Consider the following 25458-nt stretch of genomic DNA (forward strand, 5'->3'; position numbering starts at 1 on the left):
TGTAACATGTCAACTTCTCTTAAACATTACAAACACATCAACTAAAAAATATATGCACGTAATTAATAATTCATTAGGATTCATCATATGGGTTTTGGAAACTTCATCCTATATTTACTAATCCCAGAATCATCACAGTCCCTCAATACATCACTTCCACTTCAAGGTCAAACTGGCTACTACCGGCCATAACCAAATCACAAGTCTGTAACTAGCTGTAGGAAGACCGGGAAATGCACTCTTTCCTTTATGCAGCCATATACACTTAGTGAAAAAGTGAGGAGGCCCTAGAACCTGAGAACAAGGGGTGCTCAGGAGACAAAGGGGAAGGCTCAGGAAGGTACTTGCAGCGTGCCTGCTGGAGCCCAATACATAGTTACTGAGGGAAGGAGGGAGGAGCCTCACGTATGCACATCAATATCATCTCTGACAGCACCCCAAAACTGAAGAGGTTGGGGTGTGTGTGGTGCGCAGACAGCACAATTGGGAAATCGGTCACATTGATAGGTTATAGTAAACTGATTCAGGCAATAGCTATATAATAAAATATAAGTGTGCATATATAAGAGGATAAAGAGAGCCAGGTTTCTGAATGGGGGAAAAAGTACTTCCCAACATGGAAAGGTGGGAGGCTAAAAAGAACTCTGAGATTTAGGACTGAAATCACAAGTAGTAATATAAACATATGGTTTTTGTAACATATGCAAAGAAATGGTTTTTGATATATTTATGTATAAGTAAATGTGTACACGTAGAGTAGAATGCATGCAGTTATTTTATATATTTATATGTACACCTGTGTGTATATGTATACACATGTGTGTGTGTATACACATCCAACTATCTCCTGAGATGGCCTAAAAATAATAACACCTCAACAATAATGAGCACAACCACATGCCCAGATCCTGGTTTATAAACACCATCTCTGGTAGAAGGAACCATGGATTCTTAGAGGCATGGCTGGTATGAGGGCTGGAACCAGGGAAGTACAAGTTGAAACAAGGACATTCTGGGAAAGAAAGTAAGAAAATGCTCAGAGAAATGATGAAGCATGTCAAAAAGATTTAGGAATGGATGACAATGCACTAAATAAAACAGGAATTCATAGGTCTTTGATGACATACACACACACATACACATACACAGAGAAGGAAAAGCTCTTCCTTCAGTACACCGCCAGCTTATAAATGCAGAACAAATGACAGAAATGAGACTTACCAATTGGCAAACCATCAGAGAGGTAACTGATCGAGGCAACATCCATGAAGGTCAAGGTTAACTGAGTAGAGGTCAGATGAAGAACATGATATTGGTGTCATCTCAGAAGAACCTCCCCACGCAATTCTAATCAATTACTAGGATAAAATGTCAAATTTAAGGTGGAGATATGGCAAACACAAACCTGACCACTGGTGGGACACATCATGCACTAAAGTGCCTAAGGTCATGCCTAAAGTGACCAAATGTGAACAGCTGACCATCACTGTTACAGCATTTTTACCAAGAATGCAGGACCTGAATCTGGCCATGAGGAGTCGCAGGACAGACCCAGTCTCAGAGACAATCTACAGAAGGAAAGCCCCAGATGCTTTCAAGAAAGGACTTCAAACACAGGGAAAGATGAAGGAAATATTCTGGAATAGAGGAAACTGGAGTCTACTCATGACAACTACATGCAACGTGTGTCCCTGACTTGGATACTGGTTCAGGACAGAAAAACAGACACTTGTAAGGACAGCTGATGAAATCCAAATGGGTTTTGCAGGCTCAATGATGAAGAGTACATCAACATTGTTTCCTGACTTGGAGGGGTGAATCATGACGATGCGAGAGTTTTCTTGTTTCCTGGGAAATACACACCACAATGTTTAGGGGATGAGGCATCACCAGGTCTGTAGACTTGCTCTCAAATGTGAACAGTTGGGGAATCTAGGTAAAAGTGATCTGGCAGCTGTTTGCATGGTCGTTGAAATTCTTCATAATTTGAAATTATTTCAAAATAAAGTATTAAATAAAGAAACTCAGGGTTCCATTGTTCAGGAAGAAGGGGAGCCCTGATAAATGAGACACAGCTCTTGGTCTCTGCGGGTCAGGCCACAAATCATACTACTGTATGTGCATGTCTTCCCTGGCTTTGTTCAATTCTACAGTAATAACCCTTTCTCTCACTGTCTCTGCCCCAGTTATTCACCTTAACAATATCATTTCCTTTCCTCTGGTCCATCAAGGAGATTGCCAACCTGCCTTGTGTCCAAGCCAGTCAGAGTAACCATAGGCAACACATTCTGGGATAGATAACAGAGTATTTTCAACATCACAGTACCTGCACAGCATTTAAGAGTGTCTCCACATAAGCCTACCCTGAGGCAGAAATTGAGTAGGAATAGAAGAATGGAGGTAACACACCCAAGAAAAGTAGAGAACAAACGTAATATCCAGGCACCGTGGGGAGTATGAGACATCACAAACTGTAGATAAAAGAGAAAATGGGAGCAGGTTTCTGAAATACAGCCTTAGAGCACCTTTATACCATGCACAAAGACCATCCACCATTACCTCAAAGACCACAACTATAATTCTAGACATTGCCCTTACAAGTATCAGTTAGGTGTGCAGACCTATCACTTATGGGAAAAAGAATAAAGACTAGGAAAAATCTCCTTCCTAGTTTCAAATCCATGGATTTGGTCCTGAATGACCTAACAGAAGGTTGGACACTTTAAGAAATACCACCATCACAAATTCAGGAGCCATTATAACCCTGTCATTAATATTAACTCATGATGAACAGAGACAGTACCCAATGCCTATAATGAAGAAAACATAGTTATTAATTTTAAACATGAACTTCTCTTTTCACATCAAACTTGTATGTTTAAATGCCCATGAACATCTATTGAACTCCTACCCTCTGTGCTTTGAACACCAACATGAGGGGCGCCTGGGTGGCTCAGTCGGTTAAGCGGCCGACTTCAGCTCAGGTCATGATCTCTCAGTCTGTGAGTTCGAGCCCCCCGCGTCGGGCTCTGTGCTGACAGCTCAGAGCCTGGAGCCTGTTCCAGATTCTGTGTCTCCCTCTCTCTGACCCTCCCCTGTTCATGCTCTGTCTCTCCCTGTCTCAAAAATAAATAAAACGCTAAAAAAAAAAAAAAAAAAAAAGAACACCAACATGAATAAAATGGCCAACTCCCTCACTGAGGAAGGAGACAGACAGGTAAACTAACAAATTACATTCATGAAAAGCACATGACATCAAATTGTTCACTATTTCTATGTTTACCAAATGAAGTATCAGACCCTAGGCTAGATTTTTACTTTTACTTATTTCATTCTATTTTAAAATTGGGAACCAAGTTGGGGAAACTGCACACAAACTAGCTATGGACTGCATCGTTTAACTATAAACCACTTAAATCAGTGGTTTCCATGGCTGAAACATCTCTAGGGTTTCTTCATAATTCAGAAATCCACAACTAATGAATCAAAATCCCAGGAATGAGAATGTGTTTTTAAGAGTTCCTCAGTGAATCTGGATGCATAGCCAAGGTTGAGAACTTCCGATTTAAATTAACTGTCACTAATTCTACTATGAGTGACCTTTAGCATACTATGACACTAGTTGGCAAAATAAAAATCAGTCTCTTGGCTGTGAAATTCATAAGACTTCTGATTAATTCATTCGAATATGATTAAACTGCTTCCCTCTACCCTGGGTTTGTGGACGGGGAGGAACTGAAATGTTTGCTGCAGCATTCATTATAAATGTTCTTCCTTTCCCAAGCCTGTCCCTTTGACCTCTCTTTATCCCTCCTGGTCTCCTATATGAGTTTATAGTTACTTGTTATATGCAATTACATCATGCTGAGGATGAGGACACCCCACAAGCTGTTAGCTATATTAACTTAATAATAGATTTCAGGGTGTGATTTCCAATTAATTTCATTTTCCATATGCACATACAGCTCCATGGGAAGCCAGAATTATAGAGTAGCCATATGGTGCCTCGTAAGTAACAATTAAAACTAATTTTCTATTCTTTGACACTAAAAAAAAATAATAAAAAATAAAAAAAATCACACAGTTTAAATGCCACAAAGAAAATTGAAACTTCAACAGCAACTGATGTTCTCTAGAAAGAAGATGCCCCACTTTTCACATTTTGGCCCCAATACTCCTGCTTCTAGCTCGGCAGTGGCTGGGGGAGTACGGAGATTGCAGCTGGCTTTTAGCATGCTTATTTCCTCACGTCTGTTAAACTGGTGAAATGTCTTCTAGTGGCTATGAGAAAGTGCTGGGCTTCTCCCTCACAGCAGTGAGCTGGGTTGAAAGAACAGCCTCCTTTCATAACAGATGATTTCTCGTAACAGAACTTTTCTACTGACCCGTTTCCAAAAGGCAGTTTTGGAAACAATGCTGCAATGTACCCAGGCGAAGGGGGACAACAAGCAGTCCCACTGAAAGCCAGTCATGTTTTCTAAGGAGTGAACACAATTATTCGAGGCTGGGGGAAAAACCACTCCCTCTGGACGGTCTGACCAGCATGCTAATGCGATGGACAGTCCTTTTATATTCATCATAGGGTATGAGTTTTTCAATTTCCGAGGGTCCAAGTTTGGCAGATTCATCACTTGAAGGGTTAAAAAAATAAAGCAAAACTTTGATATCGAGACTCAATTCAAGGTAAACAGTGTGACAGAAAATAAAAATGCTCGACTTTATTAAACTTTCACAAGTTTTCATCTCTCGACTTGTCCAGTTTTTATGTGAGAATAAATAATATCACAGCGTAGATTTAGTCTAAAGAATACCTTGGGGCATGCAGATGGCTCAGCTGGTTGAGCATCTGACTTTGGTACAGGTCATGATCTCAACAGTTCGTGAGTTCGAGCCCCACATCGGGCTCTGTGCTGACAGCATGGAGCCTGAAGCCTGCTTCGGATTCTGTATCTCCCTCTCTCTCACTGCCCCCATGCCCCGGTTGTGCTCTCTTTCTCTCTCTCTCTCTCTCTCTCTCTCTCTCTCTCTCTCTCAAAAATAAATAAGTAAACATTATAAAAATAATATTACCATGTTTTGCTGAAAACCTGATGAAATCGCATGTTGTCATATTTTATAACAAATCCCCTCCATGGCTAATATATATGAGCAGGAATCTATTATTCCTGAGGAACCATGAGCGAGGGGAGCAGGAGATCTGAAGGCTCTTCAGATTCTCACATGAACAAGTGGGAAAAAAATCACCTATGTGGTTTTTTGTTAGCAAAAAAAAAGTATCAGAGGTAAAACTTGGTGAAATCAATATTAAAAATTTCATCAATAAACACTGTACTGGCTACAAAAAAAAAGAAAAACCCTGAGTCTGTGTTATAGGTTCAATCATATCCCTGCCCCAAACTCATATATTGAGGTTCCTATCCCCAGGAACTCAGAAAGTGATCACTGCAGATGTAATTCATTAGGATGAGTTCATTAGGGTGAGCCCTGATCCAATGTGACTGGCGTCCTTGTAAAAGGGAATGTTTAGAGACAGACACATGTGTAGAGGAATCCCATGTTAAGACGAAGGCAGAGATTGGGGTGGCCAGCAGACCACCAGAAGCCAGGAGAGAGGCAGGGCACAGTCTTCCACACAGCCTCAGCGGGAACTAATCCTGCCCACACCTCCAGCCTCCAGGACTGAGACACGATAAATTTCTGTTTTTAAGCCACCCAGTCTGTATCACTTTGTGACAGCAGCCGGAGGAAACTTACACACTCAGCATCAGGAAGGTTAAGGCAAAAAAAAACAAAAAACAAAAAAAACCCAAAAAAACAAAAAAACAAAAAAACAAAAAACCCAAGATGGGGGCGCCTGGGTGGCTCAGTCAATTAAGCATCTCATTTGGGCTCAGGTCATGATCTCACAGTTTGTGGGTTTGAGCCCCGCGTCGGGCTCTGTGCTGACAGCTCAGAGCCTGGAGCTTTGGATTCTGTGTCTCCCTCTCTCTCTGCTCATCCCTGACTCATGCTCTTTCTTGCTCTCAAAAATAAATAAACATTAATAAAAAAAAAATGGGGGGGGGGGCAGGTGGGTTCAGGCCCTGCTTCTACCACCTCTTAGCTCTGTGACCAAGGGCAAGAGATTTCTCTAAGTTGGATCTCCTCTCCCAGATAAGCGCATGATAACAATACCATCCTCACAGCGTTCGGCATGCAGGTTAAGTGCCCCCTACCCACACACCACCAGACCCTGCCCCGAGACGAAGCTCGGCCTCTGCGAGCAAGGAAACCTCGGGTCATTTTTTCTAGCACATCCTCCCAGTAACTCCAATCATCACACAGGGTCTTCATTTTCACACCCCTAGAATGACAAACTGCTCTGTTCTTTCAGGTTATTAGACAGCAAAACCTCTATTCCTTTCTGCCCAGCCTTGAGATGTCAAAGTTGGCAGTGATCTCTATTAATAATATTGAGCAGACAAGTTCCCCTGACGCCCAACCTGCCCCCATTTATTTCCTTTCTTCATCAGCCCCACTTACAATGTGAATTAAAAAAAAAAAAAAGGCACAGCAAACATAAAATCAGCAACTTAATATTAACACAGCTGTATATATTCTGCTCATTTAGAATGTTAGGCTTCTAACCCTGCCAGATGCTTGGAAAACATTAAGAAAAAAATCCTCTTTGATAGCTAACTTCCTTTTCTATAGGGAACAACACAACCCTGCCAGACACTTAGCATTATATTCACTCGGTCTTATTCCCAAAGGCTACTTGCGTCTTGTTTTAATGCCTCCCACAAACCTGATGAGCAAAAGTAAGGTGATAAGCATTTTGTCTGTTATCTTTCTGTAGTGGAGTTAATGACCATTGAATGTAGCAGTTACTTACACCAATGTTTGTGAACACTGATGAACACCAAGAAAATGAAGTGGGTTCTTTGATATCTTTTATTCTCTGCGTTATTTTCGATTAAACATTCCCAACACTGAGACAATATTACATGCGGTATTTGACGTGAAGCAAATATTAATGCTCTCAACAATTCCCCCCTCCTCAAGTCCCCTAAGAAGAGCACAAACTTAGCAGCTGCAACATCTTTTTTTTTTTTTTTTTGCCAAATAACTATATAAACAAAAATGAGCTGGAAGATTTTATGCATCTTCAAGATTCCAGTGAAAATAAATATTTGGAAAAACAAATGTTTGATCACATATTTCTCCCCTCAACATTCAATCGACGTTCAATCATCCCCTCATGGTTTCTTTTTTTCCCCACTCTATTCCCATGCCCTCTGTGAAAATGACTAAAACAAATTCTTAGAGGTTCAGTTTTCAGTGGTGCATACCCAAAAATGAGATGAAATGAAACAGCTGTGAGTATCACGTGCATCCTAGATTTCTGTGCTCCTTCCATTACCAGAGTAAAATACAGAGACACATATGACACGCACTGTGTAAATAAATCTAAGGGTAGTCTGCTACCATATTACATTAGGGGTTTCCAAAACCCATCCTATCACGTTTGAAGTTATGGTTCATCCTATAGTTATCAGCCATCCACGAGGCTTTCAGATCAGAGTTAGATCCGAACACTGGGTCAGACCAACGTTTGGTTTCCATCAACGTTCTGTTCCTCTAACATTCCTTTTTTAATTTTTTTTTTTTTTAATGGGCGAAAGAGGAACAGGTCAGTGAGAGGTTGAAGAGACCCTGGTCATTTAAAGCCACCAGTTGCCCCTGCAAAATCCCTCGCTAGGAGCAGATAAGTGGGGCACGTTTTCACTGTGAACTCCTTCTTGTGTAATCTGCAGGCATTCAGGGTGGTTTCCCGGTATGCCTACCCTTGAAAATGCAATCTGAGAGCCCAAGTTCCCCAATTTACATCCTCCTCAGCAAAACAGTGCCCCAATTTTATTGGCACAGAGTAAAGTAGTAGCATGATGTTGATGGTCAAGAGCATGGCAAAGTATATAAATTTCTCGAGATGAATTTCCTTGTCCGTAAGATAGAGAAAACATCTTTCACCTCATAAGGTTGCTGAAGCATTAAAACGAGCTGATTTTTACAAAATGCCCTAATTTAACACCTGGCACAAAGTAAGTGCTCCGTAGATAGTGGCTCCTATTACTCCTATCGATATTATTCTCATTAACGCTGAAAGTTTGATTCATGCAAACATCAGTGGGCTGTGTATGTATATACACACATGAAAAACATATTTACATATTTTAATACTCTAATTTCTAAAATATATAGCTCTATAATTTATACTTGATTAATTATTAATTAAATTCAAACGACTCCACACTGCAATTTATAACTTATAATGCACATAATTTATACTCCATTATTTTTAATTTTTATTATAGTTTATTATTTATAATAACTGTACTTCCATAATATATAAAATAAATTTCATCACATGTGTTCTCTGAAAATCACTCAATACCACAAAAACAGACTAGAAATGCATTGGGTACCCCCCCAAAGCCTGGGTCTGAAATCACTGTCTCAGGGTAGAGTCTTTGGAATTCTGCTGTGAACAGCGAAGAACAATGTTGTGTCGCAGGGAGAACTAAGCCTCCTCTTCTACTTTGAGCAAGTTGGGTCATCTGGAAAACACTCTGTTGTTCCTGTTTCCCCGATTTTCAAGTCTTGAGACACCTCAGAAGGGTATTTTTGGACCTCTAACAAGAACACTGGGGGAGACGGGGCTGACAGAGATGATTAAGTAAACAGGGTGTATTCACAAACTGCGATAAATGAAGAAAGTTCCCTATACAACGACCTCTAAGACACTCCTCAGTAAAGAATGGCAAGGTATGGAACAGAACATGCGTTATCTGTTAAGCTGATCAAGCCTCACTGAAGTTCTTAAGGGGCCTGCATTTGCTCTATTATTAGCAGATGCTAACTAGAAGAGAAGAGAAGTAGTAGTTGTCCTTGATGCCCTCTTCTGCCAATTAATTAATACACGTGTGAAGGAATAAAGGGGGAGGAATTTAAAAAAAAAACACAACTTCCAAGATTGTTGTAGAGAAGTTAAGCATATCCGCAGTATCAACGTAACTTGAATAACCTAACAGGCGCTTTCTTTTTGTAATCAGAGCAGGCTGTACACACGGAAAGTAAGCATTCTCCATTTTGTTGGACAGCTTTCTTCCCTTTGGATTACTGTATCTTAAGGGTTAGATCCTCGCATATATTCTAGCATATTAGAATCCAGATCCTAGCGTATACCTGCTAGTATTCACTCCAATCTTTATTTCATATTTGAATTTGATTTAGATTTTCAGCAACCTACAAAGGAGTCTACTGAAATAAGGAAGGAAATAAGCCAGAATGGCATGCTACAATGGTGAAACTGGATGGAAACCAAATGCCACAATTATAATCTCTACATTCGGCACAATGGGCAAGAAGTCCTAAAGGAAATACTCTTTTGTGTGTACTTTGCAGGCCTAATTATGTTCTACAATCTACACAATAGATTTAGAGCCTGAAATCCTAGTACTCTAGCAGAAAAGAATCAGAATTTGTTTCAAAAGTCAAGGACATAAACATATTCTTCTATTTAGAGCAGCACTTCTCCTGTACCTTGTATTGGAACAGCACTTCTATTCTTCCTGCTGGATTTTTTAAACAATGAAACATATGTTAGATTTTCAGTCTGTGGCATTTGAAAAACAAAGTAATGGGCTACTCTGTTACCTAACAACATCTATCAAACCTTATCTTAAAAGGAATTTTGACATGAATGCATTATTGAATATATGCTCTATACCAGGCACTGTACTAGGTGCTGGAGATATGGAAGTAAATAAACAGGGTCCTGGCTTTCACTGGGCTTATGTCTAGGAAGGGAAAAAGTCATTCCACAAATAAGTTCATAAATCATTTGATGCAGTCATATATACTTTAAAAAAATCTTTCTATGAAGAAGATCAATAAAAACTCTACCGAATATGGTGTAGTCTTCTTTTTAATACACGTACAACAGCATTACAGGACGGCCTGGAGGTTTCTGTGTCAAAACCAGCCACTTTATGATTTCAGTCTAACTCTATAATCCAGTATTAGCTACTAGAATACAAATGTGCCATGTGTTTAAAAACATAATACCTTTCACTGGTCACTGGTTTGAACCCAAACCACTTAACACTGGCTACAATCACAAACTGCCTCCACGATCCAACGGTGTGAGAAATGCCACTGTCCCTGAGAAGCCTTCCCAACTCCCCAGGTAAGGTTTGCAACCTCTCTGTCCCCGTGATAACTTACCTGTATGTCTACTACTGTGTTTATCACGTTGTACTAGAGTCACTGGTCACCTTCAGTAACCCGTGAGCTCCTTGTGCGCACACAGCGTATCTCCCTGATGACGTATCATGAGCGCCCTCCCCGGTACCCGGCACACTGCAGCTGCTCCATATAGCTGAATGCCTCCGGGACACAGGGTGAACTTGACCCTCCAAGACAGCTGTCCCTCAAAGTCACAAGGCATACTCACTGCTTAAACTGGAAAGGCCCGAAAACGCTTGTCCATCTCAGCAGTCTGCCATATCTGAAAATCATTCCTTCCTCTTATCTTTGATTTACTGTGGCACACTCCATCCCAATCGCCGTGGTGGCGACGCGGGCTCAATCAGAGAGAGAGCATGCAGGGCAGTGGAAGGAATTGCACACCACCCACTTAAGACAAGATTTTACATTCAAAGCCAAGAACGTGCAGGAGGGTGCTGAAGTATCAAGCAGCTGATGGGCCTTTTCCGCGAACCCTTGGTTCTCTGAAGATGGTGAAAATTCCCTTATAAAGTTATGTCTTTAACCTCAGGTTGTAAATTTACACCCAAGTTAGAGAAAGCAACCTGAAAATCCTACAAGAGAAAAGCTGTTAAAAAAAAAATTCCCATTCATCAAATGATGGGTTTTAATACAATCATCACAAGTATATTTGCAGGGAATATTTAACTACATGAAAAAATTTTCATCTACCATGTTAATGTAAAACAGCAGACTACAAAATCATAAAGCATGATCTCAATTTTATGAAATAAAGCTATATGAAATGCTTAATATATAGACTGGCACATAGAAAAATAAAGGCAATGAGTAAATTGTACTCTCTCTGGGAACAAATCATATAGATGAGTTTTACTTTCTTCTTTATAATTCCCTCTCAGTTCAACACTTTCTACTATGACCATGCAATACGTACAGAAATTCTGAAAATAATGTGTTTTTTTTCTAAAAATAAAAAGCATACTTTCTTCAGAGATTTTATAGACTTTGAAAAGCAACAATTCCTCCACTATCTCCCACTAATAACACAGTATCTGTTTTTTAATTGAATTGTATTCATTAAAAACATATATACCAGAAGTAAAGAAAAACCATTATGTTCTTCTCCATAGTGAATAAATTAACTTTTAAGAAATTTAAAAGATCTGATCATTTAGGATTTTAAAGATTAATGGTTATTTATAATTATGGATTTCTTCCATTCTCCATTTTTAAAAAAAGTTTTTAATGTTTATTTTTGAGAGAGAGGGAGACAGAGGGCAAGCAGGGATGGGCATAGAGACAGGAAGACAAAGAATCTGAGGCAGGTTCCAGGATCCGAGCTGTCAACACAGAGCCCAACACAGGGCTTGAACCCATGAACCATGAGATCGTGGTCTGAGCTGAAGTTGGATGCTTAACTGACTGAGCCACCCAGGCGCCCCTCCATTCTCCATTTTTAATGCTTTATAATTATAATTATAAGGTTTAGCCTCCTTTGGAAGGGTGGGAAAAAATCACTGGAAATTAACAAAATGCATTTTTTTAAGGTTATTTATTTATTTTGAGAGACAGAGAGAGAGACTGAAAGAGGCCGAGAAATAATCCAAGTAGGCTCCAAGCTGTCAGTGCAGAACCCAACACAGGGCTCGAACTCACAAACCGTGAGATTGAGACCTTAGCTGAAATCAAGATTTGGACACTTAACCAACTGAGCCACCCAGGCACCCCAATTAACAAAATACTTTTAAAGATAAGGTACACTGCATTTTAATATGGTACACCTATACTTCTTTGGAAATCTTTTGATTCTGTTCACTATTCATTCCTACTGCCACAGAAGAAAACTTGAGTCTCTCTCTAATTTATTCCATGTGAAAAGAGGCTGCTTAAAGTCCACCAGAGAAACAGAGACCAAGCCAGGCGTCCCACCTTGCCCTCTGTTGAGACTGTCAGCTTTTCCTTTTGATCTTTCTTCGTACCTGCAGAACATAAAATTGATTCTTTCCCCAGCTGAACCAAAGTAGAGGAGGGGCAATGTTTTATTAAAAGATTCTTCACTCATTCAGCATAAAATGTTCTCTTTATTTATACACAAAGAAAATCTGTCTTTTTTGTTCTTCAGAAAATGTTTCCAGAAACTGTTGCTCTGTAAAGTCAATTCAATTGTATGTAACCCCAAAAAGAGATGGGGAGAAAAGACGGTGATGACAACCCTGTTAGCCGCCTCAGCAAAGAATAAAGATGGGAGTTGATTAACTCTCTCAAGAAGACTTGGCAGAAATAAAATTCCACCAAAATGTAAAACACAGGCACTACAGAGACCAGTTTTGCATGACTTTTGTTGCTCCTGAGGGAGAGGCCACGACAGCAAAAGGACTATAGTATTAAGGTCACTGAACATTTTTCAATTTAAGCAAAATTCGGTGTTGGGCCTAAATGTGCAAAAGAAAAGGGGATTTGTGTTATACAAAAGGCAACAGAAAAAGGAGAATCTGAGATGATCCTGCAAATGAGGAAAGAGTAAGGGGTGTGGTGTGGTTTTCAACCAAATGGTGAGAGCCAGCTAGCTACAACTCTGAGGGGAAAGCATCAAATAAATTTTAGAGCAGAAAAGTAAGGAAATGATGAAAAATAAACAAAAGACTGAAAAGCAATGATTCTTTGATCCCATGTTAGCCTGAGATTCCATAGCAACACAGAAAGAGACAAATGCAAGAGAAAATGTGAGAAAACTAAGGCTTTCCATCCTGGTCTTAAAACTTAAGAGACTTCTTTTTTCCTTTTCTCAATAAGTTTTATTTTTAGACCAGTTTTAGGTGTACAACAAAACTGAGAAGATAAAGAAATTTCCCACATCATCAGCTCCCCCCCCACCTACAACGAGACATCACAATTACCCAACGTCCAGAGTTTACATTACGATTCATTCTTGGTGTGGTACAATCTATGGGTCTGGACAAATGTAAAACAATATTTGTATAATGACCATCATTAAAGTACCACAGAATAGTTTCACTGCCCTAAAAATCCTCTATGCTTCACCTACTCATCCCTCCCCCTCCCCTCTAACCACCAGGAACCAATGATCTTCTCTACAATTTTGCCTTTTCCATAACATCAAATAGTTGGAATCATAGAGTATGTAACCTTTCCAGACTGGCATCTTTCACTTACTAATAGGGATTTAAGTTTCTTTCATGTTTTTTCATGGCTTGATAGTTGCTTTTCCTTTTCTTTTTTTTTTTTTTTTTTTTTTAGTGCTTTTTAAAAAATATTACACTGTTCAAATTTCTTTACTGGTTACTGTCTGGATGTTCCATAGTTTATTTATCCATTCACCTACTGAAGGATGTCTTGCTTGGTTGCTTCCAAGCTTTGGCAATTGTGAGGAAAACTGCTATAAACATCTGTGTGCAAGTTTGCGTGTGGACAAGTGACTTATTTTTTAAAGAAAAGTCACAAATACTTTATGAACACGAATTATGAATCCTTCAAATTATCTAGTCTCATTTTTCCAAAAGCAGAAAGCTTTTAAAAATTAGGAGTGCCAGGGTGGCTCAGTCCGTTGGGCGTCTGACTTCAGCTCAGGTCATGATCTCGCATTCAGTGAGTTCAAGCCCCACATCGGGCTCTGTGCTATCAGCTCAGAGCTTGGAGCCTGCTTCGGAATCTGTGTCTCCCTCTCTCTCCATTCCTTCCCTGCTCGCGCTCTGTCTCTGTCTCTCAAAAATGAACAAATGTTAAAAAAAATTTTTTTAATTAAATAGATAAATAAATTAATAAATAAATATTAAAAGCTCTCAGAACAATTTTAGAGCTATTTGGGGAAATCATTCCTAAAGCTGAGCTAAGATAATTGGTGGAAGTTAAAACTACATTAGAAACACATTTTGGGATGATGACTGGACTGATGAGCTTTTCAATTATCATGCCCAATCCCATCTGGAAACCTGAAATTCTCAATCTTACCAAAGCAAATGCATGAATTCTCTTTTATGATTCACTAATTCAATAACTTCTTATAAGATATGAGGCCAAAAAAATTACAAAAAAAAAAAAACCCTCAGGATATTCCAGATAAATATTTCTAAAGTCTTAGGACATAACATCTTCAACCATAGAATTTATGGCTTATTACAAGTATTTATTACACTAGTTTGTTACAATTATTTATACAGATAGATCTCTGTTTCCCCAGCTTGACTGTAACCTGTAAGAATATGAGGATCAAGTAGGACTTAGTATTTCTCGAATTGGATAGACATATCTAATCATTTTAACTTTGTTCAGGAGTTGTAGAGGTGAGACTGATGCCCTCAGGGGCTGAGGCAGCAACCCTGCTACCTTAATGGGCCTAGAAGGAAGAGCTAACACCCCAGTGGTCTCAGAGGATACAGCATCACCAAAACAAACAAGGGCACCTGGGGGGTTCAGTCGATTGAACATCTGACTCTTGATTTCAGCTCAAGTCACGATCTCAGGGTTGTGGGATCAAGCCCTGCATTGGGCTCCACACTGAGCATGAAGGCTGCTTGGGATATTCTCTCTCTCTCTCTCTCTGCTCCTCCCCTGTTTATGCACACATGCTCTCACTCTAAAAAAAATAATAAAATAAAATAAAATAAAATAAAATAAAATAAAATAAAATAAAATAAAATAAAATAAAATAAAACAAAACAAAACAAAACATCTTTCAGCCTTAAAATCTAAAAGAATTTGCTTTACACTTGCTTGGAACATGTGATATCTTTCCTCATTCTGATTTCCCCCTTTTGAAATGGGAATTTCTATGCTATGTCTGGCCCCACATTGCACTGTGAAAACAGATCATTTGTTTTCACAGGTTCACAGGTGGAGAGGAACTTTGCTTCAAGATGAATCATACCTAGAGCCTCATCAGTGGCTGATTTAGATATTTAGATGAAATTTTAGAATTGATGCAGGACTGGTTTAATACATTTGGGGCTATGGGATGGGGGAGTATAGCTTGCATGCAGGAAGGACATGAATTGGGGTGAGAGAGACTGGAGAACAGAATGTCATTAGCTGAATTGTGCTCCCCACCCACCCACCCACCCACCCAATGCATGTTTAAGTCCCAATCCCCAGGACCACAGAATGTAACCATATTTAGAGACAAGGTCTTCAAAGAAATGATTACGTTAAATGAGGTAATTAGGGTGGAGTCCTATCCATTATAATTGTGTCCTGATAAGAAGAGGGTGACACCAGGGATGAGTGGGCATAGAGAAAAGACCATGTGAGGACATGGCAAGAAGACCCCTATCTGCAAGCCAAGGAGAGAGGCCTCAGATTAGCATCAACCTGCTGCCACCATGATCTTGGAATCGTAGCCTCCAGAACTGTGAGAAATATACTTCTTTCGTTTAAGCCACTACATCTGTGGTATTTCATGAGAACAGCCCTAGCAAACTGCTGCGTCTGCCCTTTACACTATCCCTGAATTGCTACTGAGGATATGTGCCATGCTCCTTCAAACCACAAGTGAACATCTGTTCCTTTTCTCAGGGTTCGTGTAATAAAGAATGTGACCATGACCAAAGAGTGGTCTGGCCTTTGCCCTCAACTTCGAAGAAGTAATCTGTGTCATTCCTGTTAGAGAATAGTCTTAGGGTATGGGCTGGCCGTATCAGAAAGATCAAACGTGAATTTTAGGGTGGAGAGTTTGGGTCGCACAGGTGCTGAATCAAAACACGGACAATCAGGGAGCCTGGGTGGCTCAGTCGGTTGGGCGTCCGACTTCGGCTCAGGTCACGATCTCGCGGTCAGTGAGTTCGAGCCCCGCGTCGGGCTCTGGGCTGATGGCTCCGAGCCAGGGGCCTGCTTCCGGTTCTGTGTCTCCCTCTCTCTCTGCCCCTCCCCCGTTCATGCTGTGTCTCTCTGTCTCAAAAATAAATAAACGTTAAAAAAAATTAAAAAAAAACAACAACACGGGCAATCAATCAACCAACCATGCCTACATAATGGAGCCCCAATAACAACTCTGAACACTGAGGCTCAGGTGAGCTTCTCTGGCTGGCAATACTGTATGTAATGTCACACACACTTCAATGTCACACAGGAAAGGGACAAAGGAACTGCAAGTATGGAGTGCTGTCACACCCTGCCTTATCCAACTGTTCCTTTGGCTGCTTTTAATTCGTATCCTTTCCTGGTGATAAACTGTAACCATGAGTATAATAGCTTTCGGTGAGCTCTGGGAGTCCTTTTAGCAAACCACGAAACTGAGAATGGTTCTGGGGAACTCCCAAACTTGAACTGATGTCAGAAGTGAAGGTGGTTTTGGAGACTGTGCCCTCAAACTTTACAGTCTGGCTTATTCCAGCAGGGATAAAATCTCAGATATTACCATCACCAATGGTAATTTCTTCTACCTACCTGAAACATTGAACCATGATTTTCTTCTCAAGGGACCAGAGCACATAATCCTAATCTGCGTGGTAACCGCAGTGGTTCTGAAGTAAGGGCAATATTGTCCCTCATGGGATATATGTCAATATCTGGACACTTCTGGTGATGTCAACTCAGGGCTGCTCCCGACATCTAGCAAGTAGAGGCCAAGGATGCCGCTCAACATCGTGTGATGCACGGGACAGCCCCACAACGAAGAATTCTCTTGCCCAAAGTATAAACAGTGTGGAGTTTAAGACACTCTGCATCATATACTTGACTGTCGCTGGGTGAACACCCAGATCTGAGATCACATCTCTAGAGGTAATGAGGAGATAGCACCCTGACTTCCAAGGGGCCAATGTTCAAATGCCATAAATGCCTCCATAAAAAGCCCATTTGTTGACACTGGCCAAACAAACCCTCAAAGCCTTTGGCCCTCAATTTTCTCATCTGTAAAATAAAACCAATAATAGGATTTATCCCTTATGGAAAAAAATCAGCAAAGAATTTGAACCAAAGTAACCACCAGCTGAATATTCACCCTATGCCACTTCATTTTCCTTGCACAACGAAAACCATTTTTTAAAATAATTTTTGCACTGAGACACTGGTAAAAACGGGTTCACAAATGAGGTTTTCTTGATTTGTTGCAGAACAGATAGATGACTCCGCGATGTCATAAATCCAAGCTGCCAAAGAAATATTTCTTTCTATGCATAATTTGTCTTTGGTACCCATGAGCATTTTTTCTCTGTCTTTATCATCACCACACATGGTAACTTTTGTGTGTGTCCACTTTCTACAAAGAAACAAAGTTTATATGACACATGACAGTGACGACAGAGGCAACGACCAAGGACAATAAACCAAGCAATCCAGAGCTGGCACTACTGGACAGTCCGTGGAACAAAGAATTCGTCCCGTGTGACCCATTTCCCAGAAGACTACAAATCTCCCGCATTTGTAATCATTCAGGTCACAGACCTGTGCACGTTGTATCTTTTGCTCCTTCTACATCCAACACCTTCCATCCATTTGACTTCCTCCTGCAAAGGGCATAACTTTTCCTTCCCAGGCCCCAAGACCTATCATATGGCATGCTGTATGTGTTAATTCATATCTCTTGGATGGATGGGAGAACAGATGGACAGATGGCCAAATGGATGAAAAAGTGTAACAGCAAATGGAGGAAGGAATAAAAGAACGTACAAATGAATAATTAAAATGGTTCTTTCTTTAGCTTATGAACAGCAGTACTACCAATTTTTGCTTGAACTTGCACAAAATTAAAATACGAGTGTTCTTATAATATTTATACAGGGCATAACTGTTCGACAACAGAACTTGGTTTAGAGCCATACTCTGAACAAGGAATAAATGTACTTTCCCACTTTCAGTGAATGATAAAACCCAGAGCAGTAAAACAGGCTTGATTCTTGCTAGAAGTAAGCTGCTTTCCATTTCGCAGCACCACAGTACAAGCTCTAGGTTAAAACATCCAGAAATATAGCAATTATCATATTTAATGGAAATATCCTACTTAATCAGTCTCACGGGGCTAAAATCAAGGTGTTGGCAGGGTTATGTAACCTTTGTGGAGGCTAAAGGGGAGAATCTGTGTCCTTTTTCATTTAGGTTATTAACAGAATTCAGTTCCTGGGGTTGTAGTACTCAGATCCTTGTTTTCTTGCTGTCACCTGAAAGCTGCTTCCAGGTTCTAGAGACCAGATACATTCCTTCGCTGGTGACTGCCTTCCTCCATCTTCAAAGCTAGTAAACAGTGGGTTCAGTCCCTATCATATTCCAATATATACTACCTCCTTTTTCCATCTTGTATCTCTGACCTAGCATGGAAAAGTTCTCTACTTTCAAGAACTTGTATGATTAGAGGGACCCCACTCAGGGGCCCAGGATACTCGCCTTCTCCACATTCATATGTAATTGTATCTGCAAAGTTCCCTCTGTCATATAAAGCAACCTAAGTCACAGGTTCTGGGGTTTAGAGCATGTACATCTTTTGGGGGTTGTTTTACTGCCTACCACATGATATAAAGACAGATATACTGATGAATGGAACAGAATTGAGAGCCCGGAAATAAACCCTTAAACTGATTATCAATTGACTTCTGAATAAAGTGTCAAGGCAATTCTCTGGGGGAAGCACAGTTTGCTTAAAAAAATGACTCTGGAACAATTGCAAAAGATGAACTTAGACCCTCAACTTACATCATATATTAAAAGACTCAAAGGGGATCATAGACAAATGTAAAAACTAAAAATAATAAAGCCTTTAGAAGAAAATACAGGAGAAAATCTTTGAGACTTGAGCATGGTAAAAATCTCTTAGATATGACATCCAAAACACAGTTCAAAGACGAAAAAGTTGTTAGGTTGAACCTCATTAAAATTCTAAACCTCTGCACTTCAAACAGCAACACTGGAAAAATGAAATGACCAGAAATAGTCTGGGAGGAAAAAAAGTTGCAAAACACATATCCAACAAAGGACTTGGCTCCCTAATTTGTAAATAACATGCACAACACAAGAATAAAAAGACAAAATTCAATCAAAAAACGGGCCAAAGATATGACCAATTTGCCAAAGAGTTTAGACGAAGGGCTAAGTACATAAAAAGATACACAACATCATGTCAATAGTCAAATGTAAATTAAAACCACAATGAAATGCCATTCCATGCTTTCTAGAATAGCTCTACCATAAGAGACAGAAAATAACAAATACTGGTGTGGGTAAAAGGAAATAGGAAACTTCCTGCATTGCTGACAGAAATGTAAAATAGTACACTACTTTGGGAAACTGGTAGTTTCTCAAAAAGTTAAACACAGTGTTACCTATGAGTCAACAATTCTAATACTAGCCATCTACCCAAAAGAAATGAAAACATATGTCCACACAGAGACCTGAACGTGAATATTCATGTAGCAGCATTATGAACAATAATGGACCCATAATTGAAACAATCTCTATGTTCATCACCAGGTGAATGGATAGACAAAATGCAGTATCATCCATTCAATGGAACACTATTCAGTGATTCAGAGGAAACAACTACTGATACATGCCATCAGGGATGAACATCAAAAACATGCTAAGCAAAAGAAGCCAGACGCAAAAGGCCATATATCCTGATTCCAGTATACCAAATACCCAGAAGAGGCAAACTGAGAGGCAAAAAGTAGATTAGGGGTTGTCTGCGGCTGGGAGCAGGGGAAAGGATGAACTATAAATGACATCAAGGGTCTTACTAGGGGTGGGGGATCAAAATGTTCTACAACCTATGACGATGGGTGCACAAGTCAACCAAGTTACCGAAAGTCATCGAATGGTACATGTGCAATGAGTAAATTATGCTTTGTAATTTCTCCAAATTTTTGGTGTTTCTCCAAAAAGTTGCTTAAGAAACAAATTTATAAAAAAGAAAACAGCCATGAAATCCATGAGAAACACCCCAATATGAAGATCTGATCTCAGAAAACTATCAAAATTATGCCACTAACAATGAATTTAAGGATAAAAAACAAAATTTCATCCAGACAGATGTGAAGAAAATGAATGACATGAAGTCAGCTATCTAGTGGATTCTGGGCAGCTGTTCTCTGGTCTACAATGAAGTGAACTAGAAAAATGGGGCACTTCCCATGTGGCCACTCTCTACACATAAAATACAGGAACATCCATAAAGAGGGCTTAATTGGGTCTCCACTTCTGCGGACCTCTGACCCCTTTTTACCCTGGCTTTCTAGGTAACTACAGCTTACTGGATATGTTGGAAAAGACATGTTTCCTTGCTATTTTGACACCAATTTGTGTGGATGTGATTATAAGTATGTAAACTTAATTACTCGTCAATCATGATGACTAGAAGAAAGAACTCCTCAACAAAGGTCTCTCCAAGAAATCAAAGATCAAATCTTACCTGTGTGACAATTTCATTGAGAACGCAGAGAAATTGTTCGTTCAGAACCCAGAGACCCTCTCTGAAGGGAAGGACAAATCATGGTATGATAGGATTTGCTTAAAGCAGAAGACAATAACATTTCACATTGGCCAGTAAATAATCTGTACAACTTATATAGAAAAAAGGGAGCCTTAGGAAAGTTTCCTGATTCAGAACCGAACAGTTTTAAGAAGTATTTCCCATTCACAAATGTGTTGAAACATTCTCTTTAAATAGCAAATAGATAGATGAATTTAGATAAACATATTTAAATTCCCAGAGCAATCTTGAGGAGCTGCAACCGTCTGGGAAAATGTCAAGAACACCCTCTGCTTGAGAAAACTGCTCTGCTATGTGAGATGGAGATTCTATCAAGGAAAATAAAACCTTCTCAAAGAACCTTACTGAGAATCAGATTTTTCCCAACTGTTGATTTTAGAGAATTTCACTTGAGAGTTACCTGCGCTCTGCCAACGAAATATAAATATCTCAGGCCAAGTGGATTGGGGGGGGAAGCAAGTCGAGAAGACAGAAAATACTACAGGTTCACTTGATTCATAGCTTGAACACTTCACTTCTCACTAAGTATAAATAAATAATAAAATAATAAATAAATAACAAAACTGTTATAACAAAAAATTGATAGCAAAATTGTTCAAATGAACTTTTACTATCAATACCAAAACAGTGATTTAAAAAAAAAACTCAAATTGCATCAACCACCTGAGTGTGAACTATTCTACAGGTTGACCCGACCCAGCTGGATAGCATAGTAAATAAAGAATTAAGTTCAACTACAGCAGTTAAGAGTACAGTTCACTCTGTGATAAAAATAAGCAACTGAGAAGAGAATTACAAATTCTATGAGAAAAATTAAGGAAGAGTCATAAAAGACCCCATGCTGAGCATAAAATAAACAAGTAGTACGTCTCCGAAGTATCTGAAGTCATGCTGAAGTCATAAATAAAAGAACTTTTAAGAATACAAGGTATGGACTGCCCTCCAAATCCCACCGCAAACACTGCCGCAACTGTGATGCCAGAACAAAAGAAGGCAGAACGAATCAGCAGCAGCAGCTGCCACCGGAGCAGTTGCCACTGCCAGAGGGGGAAGACACAGGAGATGAGGAGGATGGGAGCCCCATGGGATCACCCAGACTTCTGGGCCCTCCCCCATGGCCAATGGAAAGCCTGGTGACTGCAAGTTGGCTGGCTCTAGACTGGAATCCACCCACATGTCCCCCACCAGTAGGACGGATGAATAAGATGTTGAGTGTGCATGCAATGAGATACCACACTGCAATGAAAATGAAGGACTCCCATTACAGGCGACCTGGATAAATCTCACAAACATGATGTTGAGCGAAAGGTAACTGGGCAGAAAAGAATACAGATTCTCTTTGCACAGGTCCTCCAGGATCAAGGGGACCAATGATTCCACTGCCACTGAGTCTCCCAGCTCCTCCCCAGGGCAGAGGCCTAATTCAGGGAGACCTAGGCCCCAGGTGTGGCCCATATGGTCATGGTTGGTTGGGGGCCAATACTGAACCTCCTTTTCCTGGACCAGGCCATGGTCCTCACCTTCCAGGGGAGCCTTTCACAAAGAGCAGAGAAATCCTCAAAGCTCAAAAGTTGGTCTCTTATCAAAAATGCCTGTCTCTCCAAGGATGGCCCCCAAGTTATGGAAGACAAATCCAACTACCTTGTCTGCCGACACTTTGCCAAAAAGGGCCACTGTTGATATGAGGGCCTGTGTACATTCTACCACTCTGATGTCAACAGAGCTTCTCTGTGAGACTGTACCTTCCCACCAGGCTGGAAGGAGCCCTCTGGGATTGGCCACATATTTCCATGTGGCCCTGTAACTGCCACTGTGAGGCTATTCCACCCACCACCCTCAGTCAGTAACACCCACTCCCATCTGCCACCTCCTCCATTTGGGGTACAGAGCTGTGTTTCAACACTGGTGCCCAGTGTGTGCTCTTTCTTCTGCTCCAGCCTCTAGAGACTGCCTTCAGAGCCTCATCACCCCATCTTTGATCCCTTCAACTGTTTCCTGGATCCTCTTCCCCCTCACCAACTACTGAACAGGAAACCTCTTTGCTGCTGTTTCTTGTGTATCTGTCCACCCAGTCGCCGGTACTGCCCTTGGTTCCTGGGAGCCCCTGGAGCAGTTTCTTAGCATTCCCTTCTTCTAGCTGCTTGGCTTAAGTCCCTTTCATGTGACAATCCCTATCCCCAAAGTTGCCAGTTGCTCTGTGGAACTCACCAGGTTGACCTGGCATCAAGTATGGATGACTGGTGCAGCGTCGCCCCCCTGAAAGGCAACTCAACCTGCTTTTCGATTTTGTAGTTTCTGCATCAGCACGATCCCCACGGCTCTGGTCTGTGACCACTGTGCTTTGTGAAACTGTGCATCCTCTCGTATGTAGCCTCTCTCTCAGTGTCTGTGGCATCTCTGTGACTTACCTACACTTAAGTTTTTCTGCCAAAATGAGTGAGGCTCTTGGTGCCCTTTGGACGTCCCGCACCTCCTAATGTGGGAGGCTTGTGAAACTTTCCGCAAGACTGTCTCCCTGGTCTCCCCAACCTGGTGTTGGTTTTTCTAGTTTTGACAGAAGCCCATGAGATGTCCTCTAAATCCTCTCATGGGCTACCCTATCTCCTCTTAGTTAAACTGCATCACTGTGAGGCCACCAGCCCTTTCATCTGAAATCTGTGACTTTCCAGCCAGCTTACCTGTGCATGGAACCTGGACAGTACTGTCGCCCCTCTCTACCCTTCTTCCTTACATCCCTGGCACTGGTTGTTTTCTGTGAAAACAGCAGTAAACAGGCTCAGTTTTGGACTGGTCCTGAGGAAATATGTCAGGAGTGGAGAGGGCAAGGATGCGAGGGAAGGATGAGAGAGCCGCTGGAGAACTGAGAATGATTTTTTTTTCTTTTTAACATTTTTGATACTAGTAATAAATGCAGTGAAAACAAACAAAACAAGAATACAAAGTGTGTTCTTCATTACAAAAAAATTAGGACTCCGAAAGCACAGTCTGGTTAATAGATCTTAAGTAGAATCATGAAACTGGGGGGGGGGGGGGGGGGGGGGAAGAATTAGACCAAGTAAAAGAAGACACTTAAGAAGAAACTTTGCTTTAAATACTAATTTTTCACAGCTAAATGTTAAATGAAAGACGTCTTGTTACTATAACACAGAGACTTAAACCATGATGGCATTTTAAGCAGTGGAGACCTTACAGAATATATTTGTTTTTAATGTTCAGGGCAAAAATCTGCCAGCCACGGAGCCTGTAACTGAGCCTCTATCCCAACTGGATGTTTGTCTTCCAGTAATGGCAGGACTGGGGAGAGAGAGGACAGAAGCTCTTCAAAGTCTCATTATACAACTCGGGCAGCCAGGTGCAGCTCTGTTCCGGAGGGACAGCCACATTATGCTCTAGTCAGCCATTATATTACATATTTTACATGCAGTTACTCTTTCGACTTTATCTTACTGGGTAAGAGAATCAAGTCTCCATTTGCCCAAAGAACTAATAAAGGCCAAGAAGAGTGAAGGGGACTCACTTTATTTCTTAATCTTCAGAACATTAGGAGGAAAAGGAAGGAGTTTCATACATTTTCAACCAATTGAAGGGCACTTGGTGAGAGTAGATGGGGTGAGGAAATGCTAGGGGGTTATTTCCTATCTTTCTTTCTCTGTGTGATTTTTTTTTTCTCTGATCTGGTCATAAAATAACATCCTAAAATCCTACCGCTTACAAAAAAAAATAACATGCCTACTTTTCATTAAGATGATTCATTACACACTGCATATTAAATAGAATAAATTCAGTAATATAATCAACACACAGTAATACAGATTGCATATATTTCATATGTATATAAATAATTTATGGACCACATGTGTGACTCAGTCAGTTAAGCATCTGACTCTTGATTTCAGCTCAGGTCATAATCTCATGGGTCATGAGATCAAGCCCCACACTGGGATTCTCTCTCTCCTCTCTCTCTGCCCCTCGCCTCATTTGCACCCTCTTTCTCTCTCAAAATACATAAACATTTTTAAAAAATAATTTACATTGAACTTAAATACTATGTGTGTGTATATATATTTACACACACACACAAACACACACACACACACACACACACACACACACACACACATAATTTAAAAGGCTATTTTTATATCCAAGAGGTAAAGAAATTGTGGCACCTCAACAAGAATAAAGGCATATGTCTGCTGAATTTGTCTTGTTACCTAATAAATATTTACACAAAATAATGAAAAAAATGTATGTTTTCAAAATGCCTCAGACTGGCTTATCCAAAAAGTAAGAGCATACTTTTTAAAAAGTATATGCCAAGTATATTATGTATTTTAGGGTGGAATCTCAGGTAAGCCAAAAAGAGAGGGATGGGGTAGAGAGGAAGGAAGGAAGGAGGGAGGGAGGGAGGGAGGGAGGGAGGGAGGGAGGGAAGGAAGGAAGGAAGGAAGGAAGGAAGGAAGGAAGGAAGGAACGGAGGGAGGAAAGGAGGGAGGAAAGGAGGAAGGAAAGAAATACAAAGTAGTATGTCATTGCCAAGGTGGCCTGGGCTTCAGCAGAGAGTGCAGCTGGTGTGTTGGTCATGGAAGATGGGATGTCCCCAGAGAGGCCGCAGGAACCTCTAGGTGTCTAGGAATAATCCATGAGGCAGGAGACAAGGAGAAGATGGGAAGAAGGGCAGAAAATGAATTTACCTGCAGGCTTTTCGGGTCTTCTGTCTCCCTTTTTTCACAGGTCAAAATTTGACAAAAACTGAC

At 40.5% G+C, this 25458-nt stretch overlaps 1 protein-coding gene across 5 annotated transcripts in view; it reads right to left on the reverse strand.

The window, feature by feature from the left end:
- SUCLG2 (succinate-CoA ligase GDP-forming subunit beta) overlaps positions 1-25458 on the reverse strand; it is a 389660-nt gene that overhangs the window by 275829 nt on the left and 88373 nt on the right. The gene's annotated exons all lie outside the window — the stretch shown is intronic.

Source organism: Panthera tigris, chromosome A2 (genome assembly GCF_018350195.1).
Source record: "Panthera tigris isolate Pti1 chromosome A2, P.tigris_Pti1_mat1.1, whole genome shotgun sequence".
Classification (NCBI taxonomy): domain Eukaryota; kingdom Metazoa; phylum Chordata; class Mammalia; order Carnivora; family Felidae; genus Panthera; species Panthera tigris.